General features: G+C 38.3%; 1 pseudogene; it reads right to left on the minus strand.

Annotated features, from left to right (window-relative positions):
- Window positions 1–3615: 3615 nt before the first annotated feature.
- Window positions 3616–4750, minus strand: LOC105732621 (large ribosomal subunit protein uL13-like; annotated as a pseudogene).
- Window positions 4751–18282: the final 13532 nt, after the last annotated feature.

An 18282-nucleotide genomic window follows, 5' to 3' on the forward strand; every position in this document is an offset into this window, starting at 1 on the left:
GTCAGGAACATGAAACGCAAGAACTCTCACTGAACAGGCTGAGTATATATAAATTTAGGGATTTCCAAAGAGGAAAAATAACTGTCAAAAACAAATCTTACACTTTTTAAATTATTCTTATATCAGAATTTCGTCAAAGAAAAATATATTTTTGTTGATATCTTTTTTTTTCTGACCATGAGCATAATTCCTGTTTATTTCAGAACAACGTGGAAAACACATAAAAGGTATGAAACCTGTGAACAGGAATAATGAAAGAATACCATCATACCAGTAACATCACTATGTGGATACAATATTTGAAAAAATTTAGATGTGGATCTTTCCATGCATTTATCTGTATTTAGACTTAGATTTTAGGTTGGGGTCAAAAATTTGTGCAATTCTCTTATAAATGATTTCAAATAATGCATCACGAATATTTTTTAAAAACATTGAGTAGCCTAGATGATTTTGAAACGTGATTTTATGTGTTATCTTTTGTTCTATCATATAATGTTCTTCTTATTGATTTTTTACTTGATTTTATAGCATTTTAAATATTTTTAATGTTTTCTAAGCCTTTTCTTCTTTCTCTCAGATTTACTAAAATATTCCATTTTAAGTAGTAGTTTATTTCCACTGTTTAATTCCACCATTATTCCACCCCCATGATTCAGTCACCTCCCGAGAGGCCCCACCTCCAACACTGGGGATTACAGTTCAACATGAGATTTGGGTGGGGACAGTGATCCAAACTTTATAATTCTGCCCTGGCCCCTCCCAAACCTCATGTCCTTGTCACTTTGTAAAATACAATCCCAACAATTGCCCAAAGTATTAAATCATTGAAGAATTAACTCAAAAGTCCCCGATCCAAAGTCTCATCTGAGACAAGGCTATTGCCTTCTGCCTATCAGTCTATAAAATAAAAGCAAGTTAACTACTTCTAAGGTACAATGGAGGCATAAGCATTGGGTAAATACTTGTGAGAAATCAGCCAATAGAAAGGGGCTGCAGGACCTGTGCAAGTCTGAAACCCAGTGGGGAAGTCATTAAATCTTAAATCTCCAAAATGATCTCCTTTGATTTCATGTCCAGGGCACACTGGTGCAAGGGCTGGGCTCCCAAAGCCATGGGTAGCTCTAACCCTATGGCTTTGCAGGGTCCAGCCCCCAGTGGGCTGGCATTGAGTACATATGCCTTTTCCAGGCTCAGCTACAAGATGTTAATGGAACTAGCATTCTAGGGTCTGAAGGATGTTGGCCCTCCTCTCACGGCTCCAATAGGCAGTGCTCCAGTGTGGACTCTGTGTGGCGGCTCTACCACCACATTTCCCCTTTGCATTGCCCTAGTAAAGGTTCTCCATGAGGACTAAACCCCTGGACATCCATGGTTTTCCACACATCTTCTGAAATCTAGGCTGAGGCTCCCAAGCCTCAACTGTTGCTCTGTGCACTCACAGGATTAACACCTAGTGGAAACCACCAAGTGTCACGGCTTGCACCATCTGAACCTGCGGCTGAAGCTGTACTGGGGACACTTTGGGCTGAGTCAGGCACTGGAGCAGCCAGGATATCAGGAGCAGTGTCCAGGGCAGTGGGGCCCTGGTTATGGCCCATGAAAGCATTCTCCCCTCCAAGGCTTCTCAGCCAGTGATAGGAGGAGGGGCTACTGCAGAGGTCTCTAAAATGCCTTCGCCGCCTCCCCATTGTCTTGGCTATTAACATTCAGCTCCTTGTTCCTTAAGCAGATTTTTGCAGCTAGCTTGAATTCCTCCCCAGAAAACAGGATGTTCTTTTCTACCATGTGGCCAGGCTGCAAATTTTTAAAAACCTTTACACCCTGCTCTCCTTTTAAATATAAATGCCAGTTTTACATCAGTTTTTTGTTGACACACGTGAGCATAGGCTGTGAGAAGTAACCAGGCCCCATCTTGAATGCTATGCTGCTTAGAAATTTCTTCTACCAGAAAACCTAAATCACCACTCTCAAGTTCAAAAGTTCCACAGATCCCTAGGGCAGGGGCACAGTGACACCAGTTTAAGGCTAATCCATAAGAATACTGGAACTTCCATGTAAGTTCCTCGTTTCCATCTGAGACCTCCTCAGCCTGGTCTTCAGTGTCCATATGACTATCAGCCACCTAGGGACAACCCATTAAACAAATCTTTAGGAAATTTCAACTTTTGCTTCATTTTTCTGTCTTCTTGTGAGCCCTCCATACTGTTTCAGCGTCTGCCTGATACCCATTGCAGAAGCTGCTTCCACATTTTTAGGTATCTGTAATTGACTCATGGTTCTGTAGGCTGTACAGGAAGCATGGCTGGGAGGCCCCAGGGAACTTTCAATCATCAAGGAGGCAAGGGAGGAGCTTGCCCCTCACATGGCCAGAAAAGGAGGAAGAGAGATGGAGGAGGTGCTACACACTATTTAACAACCTCTTTTCATGAGAACTCACTATCATGAGAACGGCACCACAGGGATGGTGCCTGACCATTCCTGAGAATTTCACCCCCATGATCCAATCACCTCCCACCAGGCGCCACCTCCAACGTTGGGGATTACAATTCAACCTGAGATGTGGGTGGGAACACAGATGCAAACAGCATCACTATTGGACAAAGTAGACATCACAGATGAGCAAATAAGGAATTTCAGCACTGAGACAGGAACTGTAACAAATGGTTATGTTAGAAAACAGAAAAATATTTTGAGAGAGAAATATTTCTATCGGTGGGCTTACAATTATCACTATAATAAACACAAAATGACATGATAATTTTTTCAGATAAATAACATTTCGATTATTCACCCCAGTAGAAATGCATTACCAGGCATGTTAACGCATTTTCTCAGGCAGAAAAAATAACAGGAAGAAACATGAATCTACACAAACGAATTACAAACCCAGAAAATGGTAAAGATGTAGATACGGATGTGAAAGGGAAATATCTCAGCCCCCAAATCACTAAGTTAAGGGAAAATTCAGGGTGGGAACTGCTTAGGGTAAACCAGGCTCCCAATCTATTCATTGTCCTTCCTCTGCTGACTGAGATAAATGCATATCTGACTGCCTCCTTTGGAAGGGTTAATCAGTAAGTCAAAAAAATACAATTTTTGGTCTGTTACCTACCTGTGACCTGGAAACCTCCAATCTAATGTGAGATGTTCCACTTTTGCTTCGAGTTGTCCCTCTTTTCCAGACCAGACTGAAGAAATGTTCATCTTACATATGATGCTCCATGTCTGGTGTCTCCCAAAATATAAAAACCAAGCTGTGCTCAGACCACCTTGGACACATGTCACCAGTACCTCCTGAGGCCATGTCATGGGTGTGCATCCTCACCCTTGGCTAAAGTAACTTTCCAAATTGCCTGAGACCTGTATCCAATTTTGGGGGTCCACACAGAGGACATGTTATTATTATTGTATTGATCAGTCACTAATAATTCATAGTGTAAACAAAGATGTGTGTGGGGATTAGAAGTTTAATAAAATAATAACAATATGATAAAGAATGGGTGAAGTGTAAGCATACTATCATACGATGTTTTACCTGTACATGAACTACTATAATATTCTTTGAGGATAGAGTGTGATGAATTAAATATGAACTTTGTAAACCACTTTTTTTTTTTTCCTTTAAAAGTAATTTATTTGACTCTGATCACAAAACCCAGGTGAGGAGCACGGGCACTGCCTGTAACCCGAGCTGCCCATCTTCCCAGTCTATGCTTCTATAAATACCCTTTGTACAACAGCAAGCTCATGCTGTTCCTGAGCACGTGCACATTCTAACAGCTGCAGAGTATAGTGCATGACCAGGTGAACTTAGACGCCCCACTCACAACTAAGGCCCCTCCAATTAGTCTTCCGGATCCTTTTGCTAATAGTAACTGGTTGCTATTCCTATTGGTCATAGATAAATGACACCTGCACAATTCTGAGTGCTTTCAAGTAACCTCGGCAGGCAGTGACTAGACCCTTTCCTTGCTCCAAGCTTCCTATGTCCCAGGTTGCCTGTGGCACCCGGACTGCTGCTGCCCCTGGGTCCCGCACATTCCAGGGCGACGATGGAGGAAGGCAGGCCAGGCCAAGCATGAGGAATTAACAGTCTTTATTGGGCTCAGACCAGGAGTCCATGGGTCTTGAGGACCTCTGTGTATTTGTCAATTTTCTTTAACACGTTCTTCTCGGCTTGTTTCCGTAGCCTCATGAGCTGTTTCTTCTTCCGGTAGTGGGTCTTGGCTTCCTCCTTCCTCTTCTCCTCCAGGGTGGCTGTCACTGCCTGGTACTTCCAGCGAACCTCATGAGCCAGGCGCCCCAGATAGGCAAACTTCCTTGTAGGCTTCAGACGCACGACCTTGAGGGCCGCAGGAACCACCATCCGCTTTTTCTTGTCATAGGGCGGTGGGATGCCGTCAAACACCTTGAGGCGGTCCAAGGCGGCCTGGCCTCGCTTGGTTTTGTGGGACAGCATGCCTCGTACGCTCCGCCAGAAGATGCGGCTGGGGGCCCGGAAGTGGTGGGGGCCCGGAAGTGGTAGGGGCCTCGGGAAGGGTTGGTGTTCATCCGCTTGCGGAGGAAAGCCAGGTACTTCAACTTGTTTCTGTAGAAATTGCCAGAAATGTTGATGCCCTCGCAGCGAACGACCACCACCTTCCGGCCCAGCAGTACCTGCTTAGCCACAATGGCTGCCAGGCGGCCCAGGAGATGGCCTCGACCATCTAGCACCAGGACCTGCACCTCCGCCATCTTCGGGAGCAGCCCGGGACCACTTTTTTTTTAAAGGTTAACCAGAAAATCTTTTTTATTAAAGATTTTTTTTTTTTTAAAGTGACCTAACTGATAAGCCAAGAGTAGAGAAAATATAACTGAATGATAAAAATACTAAATCCACCATCAGGCAGAAAAACAGGAAAATTAGTAAGAAGAAAAGATGAAACATGGAAAACAACTAGAAAGCCAGTTGGCTTAAATGCATGTATATGAAAACTATTTTCATATACATGATCTAAATGCTTCAATTAAGACAGAAATTGTCAAATTACATAAAAATACAAAACAACATTATACTTTGTACAATTCCATTTTAAAAATGAAGACGTCTGTGAAAGTTGGGTAAAAGTTAAAGGATGGAAAATATATTAATGCATCACTAAATCTTACAGCTAAAAAATCTTAGTTATTGTTAATGACACACACAAACAGAGAGAGAGAGACAGAGAGACACACAGAGACAGAGAGAGACCAACCAAATAAATGAAGTATAAAGAATCATGGAGGTAAGAGAAATAAAATAGCATTTCTTGTCTTCCAGCCTGTTATCTGCCTTGATTTTCTCTCTATCAATTTCTATGGGTTCTTGTAACTCCATAGCCTGAGAAATAAATGCAATTTCTGCTCTCTCCGACCTGGTACCCTCTGACTCTTCTCCACCTCTTTGCATCCAGGTTGCTGTATTCTGTGAGTTTTCCATTGGAATTTATGTCTGTGCATAATAGTTGGAGATTTAGGACAACAGAAAGCTTTGCTGAGTGGATGGTCTCTCTACTTAACTACCAATTTAATTTTTTTTTTTTTCTGTTTGATTTTGTTTTTACTTTTGTTTCTTTGAGACAGGGTCTCAGTTTGAAATTCAGGTGGGAAAACAGTGGCACAATCTACGCTCCCGGAAACACCGGCCTCCTAGATGGAATGGAGTCTCCTGCATTAGCCTCCTGAGTGGTCAGGATTATAACAAAACCAAACCAAAATCTGCATGTTAACATCTCACTGAGGCAGGATGTAAAGGTGAGTGCTGGGGGCTAGAAGCTGCATAGATTCTTGGCATACATTTTGGTGGCCATGCAAAGGCATACACCTGTAGGGACTTGAATGAAAACTCCACGAATGGGGAGCATTTGTTCTGGGATGCCACATCCAGCCATCCAGCGTGCAGTGCCCTTACAAGAAGGTGGCATTCATGTGAACTAATATATGAATGCCGCCTTCTTGAGAAGAGTAATGTACAGCATGTACTGCGCACGTGGTGTCCCTGGGGATGGGGCTGTAGCTGCAAGCACAGTGATGCCTGTTTTGGATCCTGTGCACCCACTCTTCAGTGCGGGGCTACTTCAAGGAACTTTTTGTGCCTTTTATGAGACTATACTTAGGAACAGTGGACTCCTGAGAAAACACGTCCACTTAGGTTTTTCAAGAATTTATTTTTTTTGCCAAATGAGGCGTGGGTTAAATGAGAAAGACATTGTATAGAGACCACAGCCATTGTTCGTCAGCTGAGAGGTTTTACTCCAGATTCCCAAATTCTCTAAACTTTTCTCACCTATCAACTAGTCATCATTTGCAAGGCTCCTCCTTTAGAGCTCCCAACAGACTCTCCTGCTCTCAGGTCCCTTCATTGCTGATCCACAGCATCCATTTTCTCTCAAAGACTAAAACATTTTCTCATTAACCTTTAAAATATGTTTCTAAGCTTTATGTCACCAATTCATGAAGGGGTAAGCATAGTCCACCCAAGATTATTTCTGTCTTTTTAACTATCTTTTTGTCCCCATTTTAAAAGAATATATTTGAAGAATGGAAGGGTATGACAGAATTGATACTTGAGATAGCGCCTGGGCTTCTCTCCCCATTTGCTTGTGGTGACACATCTTAACTAGTATCCTCATGGAGAGACATAGAGGGACATGCACACACACACACACACACACACACACACACACACACACACACACACACACACAGAGAGAGAGAGAGAGAGAGAGAGACCACGCGTTAGATGCGGTGAGAACCTCTATAACATGAAACTAGTATGCACGTTTGGGAAGTAGGTAATAAATAAGCTACTTATATTGTGGAAAAGTGTATAAAATGTTATAAATAGTAAGTGATTACTACAATTTTGATTCCAACTGAATTAGCAAATATACCAAAAGTAAGAAACTATTAAAAAAATTTCTGTATGGTTACAGGCAGGATTTTATGATTTTTTTTTAGATTCTGAATGTATGAATATGTATAAGATCATTAGTATCTTAACATCAAAAAAATCTCTTGAAATATATTTTCCATTATGAAAACAATTGTAGTAATAGAATACGTAGAATCTTTGCTTTTTGGGGTGTGGGGCGGCATTCTAAACAGTAAAAAAATTTGTCAGTTGGGAATACTGTATGTACATAGAATGTTTGAAAGTAATAACTTTTTAGTATATCATTTCTAAAAATGTATTACAGTTAATACATGTTTACTTATATAACTTGAAGTGATAGCCTAAAATCAAAGAAAAGTAAGAGCTGATAGAGCTCATTTATGATTTCTCAAAAGGAATAGTATATTCACTGGTATTTACGGTTTTTCTTTGAGAGACTTTTTTTGTATTACTCAGGCAATTTTCTTCCTATTTCTTAATGTTTACCTGATGTAACAATTGTATATTTTTAAGGTGTACAACATGATGTTTTGATATATGTATATGTTATATGCAATGATTAAGTCAGCTAATTGAAACATAAAATAATATAAACATAAACTATTTAAGTATAACTCTATAGAAAAATTACCAGATCTCTGTGGTAGGCAGAATAATAACCCCCCTCCAAAAGACGTTTATCAAGTAAACCCTGAACTCAAAAACATCACATTTTACATTGGGGAAAATATTGGCAGATATGATTAAATTAAAGATTTTTAGATTGGGATTATCCTACTTTCTCTAAGTGCGCCCAACATAATCACAAGGGCAATTATAAGTTGGAAGAAAGGGGTTAGAATAACAGAAACACTGGTAAATGCTACAGTTTTGACTAGAGGTGGAGGTAAAGGCCATGAGCCAAGAATGGCGAAAGGAACTAGAATCTAAAAAACACAATCAAGTAGATTCTCCTCTAGAGCCAACAGGAGGAACAAAGCCCTGCCAATGCCTTAATTTCAGGCAAGATAAATCTATTTTAGATGTCTGACGTTTAGACTCTAATACAATAAATTTGGGTTGTTGTAAATAACTAAATTCTTGGCAATTTGTTACAGTATCAATAGAAAACGCAAAACATCTGTATACTAAAAGTGTAAATGCACTAAGGAAATCAAGTGATTACTAATTAAGTGGAGAGGAGTATCACATTCCTGGATTGAAGGACTCAAATCTATAGAATTAAAGAGTTCTATTGATCTACAGAGTTAATGCAATTCCAACCAATGTCTCAGAAAAATATTTGTGTATATTAGCGTGATGATTCTAAAGCTGATATAAAGGCAAATAAACTGGAATACGCAAAACCACCAGAAAGAGCATCACAAAGTTGGAAAATTTACACTTGTATTTCCTAAATTTACTGTGTAACTAGATTAGCCAATGTACTGTGGTTCTGAGGAAAGGATGAACAAATACTATAGAAGGACCAGAAATATTCATACCTGTCCCCAATTCATTTTGACTAGGCCTTAAAGTCAATGTAATGAAGTCATAATAGTATTTAAACAGTAAGATGTGCAAAATGTGACATCAATATGAAAAATATGAACCCTGATCCATATTTCCAATCATATACAGAAATTAGGCCTATCTTAGGCCAAAAGTCAAACTATAAAATTTTATGAAAAAAATTATGGAAAATATTCTTGACCATTAAAATATAAAAATAAAATTAAAAGTAAGTTGATAAAAGAGACTTTGAAATAATTAAAATTTGTCTTCAAATAAGACCATTGAGATCATAAAAGGCAAACTATAGAATACTTAAAATCTATGTAATTTAATATTGTGATACATAACATATATCCATCATAAATAACTACATATAATTTAGTACTCCTGTGTATACTAAGAATTTTACTAGTTATTTTTTAAAACCTACGTGTTTTTCAATAAAATGTCAGTTCTACGAGCATGTTTTGAGTCTGTTCTGATCCCTGTTGTAGTCCTAGCACAGGAAAAATCCTGGCTTAATGGTTACATATTCATTCTGCACCTTCCTTACCATAGTATAATTTTGTCACATCGTTAATATGAATGTATTAGTTTATCCTCATAATTTATAATAAATTAACATTTATCATGGTTAGGAGTCAGGAACATGGAAAGGCAAGAACTCTAACTGAACAGGTTGACTGTATATAGATCTAAAAACCTCAGAAGAGGAAAAATAACTGTCAAAAACGAATTTTACACTTTTCCAAGTTATTCTTATATCAGAATTCTGTCAATAAAAAATATATTTTTGTTGATACCTTTTTTTTTTTGGACCATGAGGGTAATTCTTATTTATTGCAGAACAATTTGGAAAAAGGTATGAAAAACATGAATAGCATTAATGAAATAATACAGTGATACCAGCAATATCATAATGTAAATACAGTGATTGATAAAATTTAGATGCGGATCTTTGCACACATTTATCTGCATTTATTCTTAGGTGTTAGGTTGGGGTGAACAATTTTCTACCATTCTGTTATAAATGATTTCAAATAAGGAATCACGAATATTTTATGAAAACACTGAGTAGCCTAGTAAATAATTTTGAAACATAATGTTATGTGCCGTCTTTCATTCTATCATACAGTTTTTGGTTGATTGATTTTTGACCTGGTTTTATAGCATTTTCAGTATTTTAATTGTTTTCTAAGGGTTTTCTTATTTCTCTCAGATGTACTAAAATATTCCATTTTAAGTAGTGGCTTATTTCCACTATTTAATTCCACCAGAATTCCACCCCCATGATCCAGTCACCTCCCCACAGGCCCCACCTCCAACATTAGGGATTACTACTCAACATGAGATGTGGGTGGGCACACAGATGCAAACACTATCACTACTGGAAAAAGTAGACATCATGGATGACCAAATGAGGAGTTTCAGCACAGAGACTGGAACTGTAACAAATGGTTACGTTAGAAAAAAGCAAACTCTTTTGAGAGATAAATATTTCTTTCGATGGGCTTACAGTTATCTCTGTAATAAACACAAAAATAGCATGATATTTTTTCAAAGAATGTTTGTATTATTCACTCCAGTAGAAATGCATTACCAGACATATTAGCACATTTTCTCAGGCAGAGAAAATACCAGGCAGAAAGGTGAATCTACACAAACGAATTAAAAACCCAGAAAATGATAAAGATGAGGATATGAATGTGAAAGGGAAGTATCTGGGGCCCCCACATCACTAAGTTAATAGGAAATTCAAGCTGGGAACTGCTTAGGGCAAACAGGTCTCCAATCCATTCATACTCATCCCTCTGCTCACTGAGATAAATGCATATCTGATTACCTCCTTTTAAAAGGTTAATCGGTAACTCAAAGGAATGCAATTGTTTCTCTGTCGCCTGCCTGTGACCTGGAAGCCTCCTCCCCACTTTCAGATGTACCACTTTTGCTTCAAGTTGTCCCTGCTTTCCAGGGACCAGACTGAACAAATGTTGATCTTACATAAGTTGATCTATGTCTCATGTCTCCCAAAATGTATAAAACCAAGCTGTGCTCTGACCACCTTGGGCACCTGTCACCAGGACCTCCTGAGGCTGTGTCATGGGTGTGCATCCTCACCCTTGGCAAAATTCACTTTCTGATTTGCTCCAGACCTGTCTCAAATACTGGGGGTTCATACAGAGGACACAATTTATTATTTTATTAATCACTCCGTATAGTTCGTAGTGTAAACAAATATGTGTGTGAGGATTAGAGCTTTAATAAAATTTAAAAAATATGACAAAGTATGGGTAAATTGTACACCCACTATGTTTTCACCGTACATAAACTAGGATAATATTCTTTGAAGAGAGACTGTGATGAATTAAATAAGAACTCTGTAAACCCTAGAACAACCATTATTTTTTTTAAAGTGACCTAACTAATAAGCCAAGAGTTGAGAAAATATAACTGAATGATAAAAATACTAAATCCACCGTCAGGCAGAAAAACAGGAAAATTAGGAATAAGAAAAGGATGAAACACAGAAAACAAGTAGAAAGCCAGTACATTTAATGCATGTAAAAAAAAATTATATTAATATATATGATCTAAATGCCTCAATTAAGACACAAATTGTCAAATTACATAAAAATAAGAAACAACAGTGTACTTTCTAAAACAAACCCATTTTAAATATGAAAACCTGTGTGAAAGTTGGGTAAAAGTATGGAAAATATATTAATATAATCACTAAATCTTACAGCTACAAAATCTTAGAGCTATTAATTGTTAATAACATACAGAGCCAGAGAGAGAGAGAGAGAGCATGCACAATTCAATGAAGTATGAAGAACCATAGAAGTAAGAGAAATAAAATGGCCCTTCTTGTCTTCCAGCCCATTATCTGTCTTAATTTTCTCTTGTATTAATGTCTATGGGTCTTGTAACTCCATAGCCTGAGAAATAAATGAAATTTCTGCTGTCTCCAACCTGGTACCCTCTGACTCTTCTCCACTTCTTTACATCCAGGTTGTTTGTATTCTGTGTTTTTTCTGTTGGAATTAGGTTTCTGCATCACAGCTGGAGTTTTAGGATAACAGAAAGCTTTGTTGACTGGTCCTTTCCACTTAACCAGTAATTTAATTTTTTTTTCTCTTTGATTTTGTTTTTATTTTTGGTTCTTTGAGACAGGGTCGCACTGTGAAATTCAGGCGGGAATACAGTGGTGCAATCTCCGCTCACTGAAACATCGGCCTCCCAGATTCAAGGGAGTCTCCGGCATCAGCCTCCTGAGTGTCCAGGATTACAACAAAACAAAACCAAAATCTGCATGTTCACATCTCACTGAGGGCAGGATGTAAAGGTGAGTGCTGGGGGCTAGAAGCTGCATAGATTCTTGGCATACATTTTGGTGGCCATGCAAAGGCATACACCTACAGGGACTTGAATGAAAACTCCATGAATGGGGAGCATTTGGTCTGGGATGCCACATCCAGCCATCCAGCGTGCAGTGCCCTTACAAGAAGGTGGCATTCATGTGAACTAATAAATGAATGCCGCCTTCTTGAGAAGAGTAATGTACAGCATGTACTGCGCACGTGGTGTCCCTGGGGATGGGGCTGTAGCTGCAAGCACAGTGATGCCTGTTTTGGGTCCTGTGCACCCACTCTTCAGTGCGGGGCTACTTCAAGGAACGTTTTGTGCCTTCTAGGAGACTATACATAGGAACAGTGAACTCCTGAGAAAACACATCCACTCAGATTCTTCAAGAATTTATCTATTTTTGCCAAATGATGCTTGGCTCAAATGAGAAAGACAGTGTATAGTGGCCCCAGCCATTGTTCATCAGCTGAGAGGTTTTACTCCAGATTCCCAGATTCTCTAAACTTTTCTCACTTATCAACTAGTCATCATTTGCAAGCCTCCTCCTTTAGAGCTCCCAAAAACTCTCCAACCTCGTGGGTACTTTCATGGCTGATTCACAGTGTCCATTTTCTCTCAAAGACTTAAAGATTATCTGATTGACTTTTAAAATCCTTTCAAAGTTGTACATCACCAATTATTAAAGGGTTAAGCATAGTCCACCCAGGAATATTTCACTCTTTTTCATTACCTGTTTTTCTCCTTTATAAAAGAATGTATTTTAAGATTGGAAAGGTATGATAGAGTTGATACTCAAGAGATATCTCCTAGAATTCTCTCCCCATTTGCTTGTGGGGACACTTCTTAACTCTTAACCTAATTGAGCGACATAAAGGGAAATACACACACACACACACACACACACACACACACACACACACACACAGAGAGAGAGAGAGAGAGAGAGAGAAGGCATAATTGAGAGAGAGAGAGCATGCGCAAGGAAGAGAGAGACAAGGACCAGACTGTGTGAGGCCATCTGCATCATGAAACTAGTATTCATGTTTGGGATGTAGGTTATAACCAATCTACTTCTATTGTGGAAATGTGTAAAAAAGCTATAAATAGTAAGTTATTAATACAATTTCAATTCCAGCTGAAATAGAGGCTACTGCAGATACACCAAAAGGGAGAAACTATAAAAAACAATTACTGTTTGGTTGCAGGCAGGATTTTAGTCCATGTTTTCTTTTAGATTCATAATGTATGAATATGTATAAGACAATTAATGTCTGTAAGTAAAAAAAACAATCAGTTGAAGCATCTTTCCCATGGTGAAAACAGCTGTACTACTAGATTACATGGAATATTGTTTTTTGGTGGGGAGGGCAGCATTCTGAAGAGCAAAAAAATTCTGTCAGTTGGAAATACTGTACATACATAGAATTTTCCAAAGTGATAACTCTTTTTAGTATATAATTTCTGAAACTGCATTGTAGTGAATGCATGTTTATTGATATGCCTTTAAGTGATATCCTAAAATGAAAAAAAAGTAAGAGAATTTAGTTGTTATCATATCTCTTTTATGATTGCTCCAAAAGAGTAGCATATTCCCCGGCATTTATGGTTTTTCCTTTAGTGAAATAGTGCTTTATATTATTCAGCCTTTTTTCTTCCCATTTATTAAGGTTTACATGATATAAAAATTGTATATATTTAAGGTGTACACCACAAGGTTTTGTATATATATACATTATGCAATGATTCAATTAAGCTAAGTGAAACATAACATAATTTAACCATAAAATATTTAGGTGAAACTCTATGGAAAAATTACAAGATCTGTGTGGTAGGCAGAATAAAACCCCACCCCCACCACAAACAGTGTTTACAGAGTAATCCCTCAACTCGTAAATATAGCATTTTATCATAGAAGGAAATTAGTAGGTATGATTAAATTATATATTTTTAGATTTGGATTACACTGATTATCTAGCTGAGCCCAGCGTAATCACAAGGGCACCTACAAGTAGTAGCAAGGTGGTTAGAATAAGAGAAACATTGGAAAATGCTATAGTGTTGACTAGACGTGGGGATAAAGTCCATGAGCCAAAGAATGGAGAAAGCAACTAGAATCTAAAATACACAATCAAGTAGACTCTCCTCTAGATCCACAGGAAAGAGAACAAAGCCCTGCAAATGCCTTAATTTTAGTCAAGATAAACCTAATTTACGTTTCTGACCTTTGGCCTCTAATATCATAAATTCCTGTTGTTGTAAACAACTAAATTTGTGGCAATACGTTATGATATCATTATAAAATCAAAAACATCTGTATGCTAAGAGTATAAATAGACTAAGAAAATCAAATAGGTACTAATTAAGTGGAGAAGAGTACTATATTTATGTATTTAAGGATTCAAATCTATAGATTTATAAAGTTCTATTGATCTACAGAGATCATACAATTCCAACCAATGTCTCAGAAAAATATTTGCAGATATTAGCCTGATGATTCTAAAGCTGATATAAAAGGCAAATAAGCTAGAATAAGCAAAACCACCTAAAAGAGAATCACAAAGTTGGAGAATTCACACTTCCATTTTCTATATTTACTGCATAACTAGATTAGCCAATGTACTGTGCTTCTAAAGAAAGGATGGACCAATAGAATAGAAGGACCAGAAATATCCATACATGTCCTCAATTCATTTTAGCTAAGCTGTAAGTCAATCTAATGAAGATAATAGTATTTAAACAACAAGATGCTGGGAAATGTGATATTCATATGAAAATACGAACCTTGCTCCAAATTTCAAACCGTATACAGAAATTAACACAACCTTAGGCCAAAATGTCTAACTATCAAATTTTATGCAAAAAAAGAGAAAATATTTTTGTCCATTAAATTATTATATATGGTATCAAAATATAAAATAAAATTGATTAAATATAAGTTGATAAGATAGACTTTGAAAAAATTTGTCTTCAAAAAAGACCACTGATATAAAAACGCAAACAAAATACTAAAAAGACATGTAATTTAATAATATGATAAATAACATGTATCGAGAAGTAACTATATATAATTTAGTACTCCTTTGTACACTAAGATGTTTACTGGTCACTTTTTAAAGTCATCTGTATTTTTTAATAAGATGTAAGTTCTGTCAGCATATTTTGAATCTGTTTTGATCTGTGTTGTAGTCCTAGCAGATGGAAAAATCTAATTTAATGGTTTTGAATTCATTCTGGACCTTCCTTGCTATAGTATAATTTTGTCACATAGTTAATCTGAATGTCTTAGTTTATCCTCATAATTTAAAACAAATTAACATTTATTATGGTTAGGAGTCAGGAACATGGAAAGGCAAGAACTCTAACTGCACAGGCTGAGTATATATAGATATAAGGAGCTCAAAGAAGGAAAAATAACTGCTGAAAACAAATTCTACACTTTTCCAAGTTATTCTAATATCAGAATTCTGTCAAAGAAACATACATTGTTGTTTAACTCTTTTATTCTGAACAAGAGTCTAATTCCTATTTATTATAGAATAACATGGAATATACATAAAAGGTGTGAAACATATGGATAGCAGTAATGAAATAATACCATAATACCAGTAAGATCACAATGTGGACACAACATTTGATAAGATGTAGATGTAAATCTTTCCACACATTTATCTGTATTTCTACTTAGGTTTCAGGTTGTGGTCAAAAATTTTGTACCATTCTTTTATAAACGGTTTCAAATAATGCATCATGGTTATTTTATAAAAACACTGAATAGCCTAGTAAATAATTCGGAAACATAATTTTCAGTGCCATCTTTCATTCTATTTACTGATTGATATTTAGCTTACTTTTATAGCATTTTAAATATTTTAAATGTTTTTTAAGACTTTTATACTTTCTCTAATATTGACTAAAATATATGATTTTAAATAGTGGTTTTTCCTAGTATTTAATTCCACCAGAATTCCACCCCTGTGATCCAATAGCTTCCCACCAGGCCCTACCTCCAACACTGAGGATTACAATGCAACCTGAGATTTGGGTAGGGACACAGATCCAAACCTTGTAATTCTGCCCTTGCCCCTCCCAAATCTCATGTCCTTCTCACTTTGCAAAATGCAACCCAACAGTCCCCCAAAGTTGCAACTCATTGACGCATTAACGCAAAAGTCCCAAATCATGGTCTCATCTGAGAGAAGGCTAATCCCTTCTGCCTATCAGCCTATTAAATAAAAAACAAGTTAATTACTTCTAAGATACAATGGAGGTAGAAGCACTGGGTATATTCTCTGGAGAAATCAGCCAATAGAAAGGGGCTAAAGGTCCTGTGTAAGTTTGAAACCCAGAAGGAAAGTCATTGAATCTTAAAGCTCCAAAATGACCTACTTCAATTCAGTGTTTCCCATCCAGGGCACACTGGTGCAAGGGGTGGGCTCACAAAGCCTCGGGCAGCTCTAACCCTGTGACTTTGCAGGGTTCAGTCCCCAGTTGGCTGGCATTGAGTACCTATGCCTTTTCCAGGCACAATTAAAAGCTGTCAGCGGATCTCCCATTCTGGGTTCTGGAGGATGGTGGCCCTTTTCTCACAACCCCACTGGGATGTTCTCCAGTGTGGACTCTCTGCTGGTGCTCTGAACCCGTATTTCCCTGGTGCACTGCAGTAGTCAAGATTCTCCATTAGGATTCCACCCCTGTAGCAGGATTCTGCTTGGACATCCATGCTTCTCCATACATCCTCAGAAATCTAGGCTGAGGCTCCCAAGCCTCAACTCTCTCTGTATACCTACAGGCTTAACACAAAGTAGAAGCAACGAAGGATCATGGTTTGTACCTTTTGAACCAGTAGCTGAAGCAGTATTGGAGGTGCTGCAGTGGCCAGGATATCAGGAGCAGTATCCAGATACTGCACAGGGCACTGGGGCCCTGGGTGTGACCCATGAAAACATTCTCCCCTCCTCGGCTTCATGTCCTGTGATAGAAGGAGGGGCTACTGCAGAGGTCTCTGAAATGCCTTTGAGGCCTCCCCATTGTCTTGGCTATCAACATTCAGCTCCTCCTTACTTAAGCAGATTTCCGCAGCTGGCTTGAATACCTCCCCAGAAAACAGGATTTTGTTTTCTGTTTTCTGTGGCCAGGCTGCAAATTTTCAGAACCTTTACACGCTGCTTTCCTTTTAAATATAACTGCCAGTTTTCTTCATTTGTTGTTGTTGTTGTTGTTGACACACATGAGCATGGGCTATTAGAAGCAACCAGGCTCTGTCTTGAATGCTGTGCTGCTTAGGAATTTCTTCTACCAGAAACACGAAACCATCACTCTCAAGTTCAGAAGGTCCCAAATCCCTAGGGCAGGGCCACAATGCCACCAGAGTTTTGCTAATCTATAACAAAGGTGACCTTACTCCACTTCCCAGGAAGTTCCTCAATTCCATCTGAGACCTCCTGAGCCTGGTGTTCAGTGTTCATATCAGTATCAGCCACCTAGTGACAACCCATTAAACAAGTATTTAGGAAGTTTCAACTTTTCCTTCATATTTCTGTCTTCCTCTGAGCCCTCCAAACTCTTTCAACATCTGCCTACTACCAAATGCAAAAGCAGCTTCCATATTTTTAGCTATCTGTAAATGGTTGAGGTTGTGTAGGCTGTACAGGATGCATGGCAAGGAGGGTCTCATTTAACTTTCAAATATTCAAGACGCAAGGGAGGACCTAGCTCCTCACATGGCCAGAACAGGATGAAGAGATGGGGGAGGTGCTACACACTGTTTAACAACCACTTTTCCTGAGAACTCACTATCATGAGAATAGCACCACAGGGATGGTGCTAGACAACTCCTGTGAATTCTACTCCCATGATCCAATCACCTCCCACCACGCTCCACCTCCAACACTGGGGATTACAATTCAACCTGAGATGTGGGTGGGAACACAGATGCAAACAGCATCACTATTGGACAAAGTAGACATCACGGATGAGCAAATAAGGAATTTCAGCACTGAGACAGGAACTGTAACAAATGGTTGTGTTAGAAAATAGAAAACTATTTTGAGAGAGAAATATTTCTATCGGTGGGCTTACAATTATCACTATAATAAACACAAAATGACATAATTTTTTCAGATAAATACATTTCGATTATTCACCCTAGTAGAAATGCATTACCAGGCATGTTAACGCATTTTCTCAGGCAGAAAAAACAACAGGCAGAAACGTGAATCTACACAAACGAATTACAAACCCAGAAAATGATGAAGATGTAGATACGGATGTGAAAGGGAAATATCTCAGCCCCCAAATCACTAAGTTAAGGGAAAATTCAGGGTGGGAACTGCTTAGGGTAAACCAGGCTCCCAGGCTATCATTGTCATTCCTCTGCTCACTGAGATAAATGCGTATCTGAATGGCTCCTTTGGAAGGGTTAATCAGTAAGTCAGAAGAATACAATTGTTTGTCTGTCACCAACCTGTGACCAGAAAACCTCCTATCCACTTTGAGATGTTCCACTT

The sequence above is a fragment of the Aotus nancymaae genome, unplaced genomic scaffold (assembly GCF_030222135.1).
Source record: "Aotus nancymaae isolate 86718 unplaced genomic scaffold, 86718_ANA_hifiasm-v0.15.2.pri h1tg000004l, whole genome shotgun sequence".
NCBI classification, from domain to species: domain Eukaryota; kingdom Metazoa; phylum Chordata; class Mammalia; order Primates; family Aotidae; genus Aotus; species Aotus nancymaae.